The sequence below is a fragment of the Hypomesus nipponensis genome, chromosome 22 (assembly GCF_054491055.1).
Source record: "Hypomesus nipponensis isolate SF chromosome 22, ASM5449105v1, whole genome shotgun sequence".
Classification (NCBI taxonomy): domain Eukaryota; kingdom Metazoa; phylum Chordata; class Actinopteri; order Osmeriformes; family Osmeridae; genus Hypomesus; species Hypomesus nipponensis.
The window spans coordinates 20,617,501-20,620,000 of NC_140382.1; the positions used below are offsets into that span (position 1 = coordinate 20,617,501).

General features: G+C 56.4%; 1 protein-coding gene across 1 annotated transcript in view; it reads left to right on the forward strand.

Annotated features, from left to right (window-relative positions):
* mxd4 (MAX dimerization protein 4) overlaps positions 1-2,500 on the forward strand; it is a 23,429-nt gene that overhangs the window by 16,427 nt on the left and 4,502 nt on the right. The gene's annotated exons all lie outside the window — the stretch shown is intronic.

Genomic DNA, 2,500 nt, shown 5'->3' on the forward strand with positions numbered 1-2,500 from the left:
AGAGAGAGAGTGAGGAGAGAGAGAGTGAGGAGAGAGAGTGAGGAGAGAGAGAGAAAGAGAAAGAGAGTGAGGGAGAGAGAGAGAGAGAGAGAGAGAGAGAGAGAGAGAGAGAGAGAGAGAGAGAGAGAGAGAGAGAGAGAGAGAAAGAGAGAGAGAGAGAGACAGGAGAGAGGGAAGAGAAAGAAGGATGGAGAGAAAGAGAGAGGGAGAAAGAAGGAAGACGGAGGAGAGATTTGTGAGAAAAAGTACTTCGGTTAAACATGAGCCCTATGATTTAAACGCAGGCAGTTAAACTAGAGGTATCACCACACAGTCAGCAGGGCTAGAGGACTGTAGGCAGCAGGGAGCCATCACTAGCAGTGTGCACATCACCCTCAGGTCACTAGCAGTGTGCACATCATGCTACAGGTCACTAGCAGTGTGCACATCATGCTGCAGGTCACTAGCAGTGTGCACATCATGCTGCAGGTCACTAGCAGTGTGCACATCATGCTGCAGGTCACTAGCAGTGTGCACATCATGCTGCAGGTCACTAGCAGTGTGCGCATCATGCTGCAGGTCACTAGCAGTGTGCACATCACCCTACAAGTCACTAGCAGTGTGCACATCATGCTACGGGTCACTAGCAGTGTGCACATCATGCTACAGGTCACTAGCAGTGTGCACATCATGCTACAGGTCACTAGCAGTGTGCACACCACCCTCAGGTCACTAGCAGTGTGCACATCATGCTGCAGGTCACTAGCAGTGTGCACATCACCCTCAGGTCACTAGCAGTGTGCACATCATGCTACAGGTCACTAGCAGTGTGCACATCATGCTACAGGTCACTAGCAGTGTGCACATCACCCTCAGGTCACTAGCAGTGTGCACATCATGCTACAGGTCACTAGCAGTGTGCACATCATGCTGCAGGTCACTAGCAGTGTGCACATCATGCTGCAGGTCACTAGCAGTGTGCACATCATGCTGCAGGTCACTAGCAGTGTGCACATCATGCTACAGGTCACTAGCAGTGTGCACATCACCCTCAGGTCACTAGCAAACCCACTCAGCCTATCTGAGGCTGTCTTCATGTTGCGTCACAATAGAGCTCATTCATGAACCTGTCCTGAGTTGTTGCAGGGCTGCGTGTGTGTGTGTGTGTGTGTGTGTGTGTGAGAGAGTGTGCTAGTCAGACAGGAATGTAGGTAGGGACCTGGATCTGGTGGTAAACAAACCAAAACGGGGGGGGGGGGGGGGGGGGGTAACACGGGCAACTATGCCTTGTTTTTGTTTTTCATACTCATAGAGGAGGGGGAGGGGTAGCCTATTGGCTCAAGTTACCCTCCAATGATGTGTGTGTGTGTGTGTACCTCTGTCCAGCTGAGCACACTGTGACTGCAGACAGGCTGAAAGGCTTCCTTCTAATGACCCAGAGGAAGGCTGTGTGGGGGGGGGGGGGGGATTCAGAGGAAGGCTGAGGTTTTTTACAGACAGATCAAAAACTCTGGTCCTGCCCAGAAAAACAACCTCCCTCCCTCCTTTTCCTCCTCTCCTCCTCTGTCCTCCTCCTCCCTCCCTTCCTTCTCCTCCTCTTCTCCCTGGGTGAGCTCCAGCCGTTTCATGTGGTTAGAGGTGAGCTGGGAGGCCCTGTAACTGCACCTCTCCTCCCCCTCTCCTCCACCCTTCTCCCCCTCTCCTCCCCCTCTCCTCTCTCCCTCCCCCTCTCCTCCACCCCTCCTCCCCTTCTCTTCCCCCTCCTTCACCTCTCCTCCACCTCTCTTCCCCCTCCTCCACCTCTCCTCCTCCACCTCTCCTCCCTCCACCTCTCCTCCCCCTCTCCTCCCCCTCCTCCACCTCTCCTCCCCCTCTCCTCCCCCTTTCGGCCCCCTCTCTCCCTCCCCCTCCTCCCCCTCTCCTCCCCCTCCTCCCCCTCTCCTCCCCCTCTCCTCCACTGCTCCTCCACCTCTGGCCCCTTCCTCCCCCTTCACCCCTCCCCCAGCCCTTTTCTATATACTTGTTCTTCTGCAATGAGAAAGAAAGAGTGAGAGAGAGAAAGAAAGAAAGAAAGAAAGGGAGGGAGGGGTAGAGAGATATAGAGAGAGGGAGCGAGAACGTGAGAGAGAGGGTGTGTTAGTGTTGGCAGGGTGGAGCAGGAGGAAGGGAGGGGGGAGGGGGGGGTCGCCCCCCTGGGAGAAGTAGGAATGAAAGAACTGAAACACTTTCACACGACCCCCCCCACCTCCCCCCCCTCCTCCTCCCCTCCTCCCCCCCTCCTCCCCCCCCTCCTCCTCCCCCTCCTCCTCCCCCTCTCCCAAGGAAGGCCGGCACCTGCATGAGAGGTGGAGGAGAGACAGATTCTGTCCCTGCTGGAAATGCTCGCTCTCACAGGAACGCTTCACAGGATTAGCTGATCTCTCTTTCTAACAAACACAGCCAACGCCCTGCCTCCCCCTGCCCCCTGCCCCCCCCGCCCCTCTCCCCCCTCCCCCCCTCCCCCCTCCCCCCTCCCCCCCTC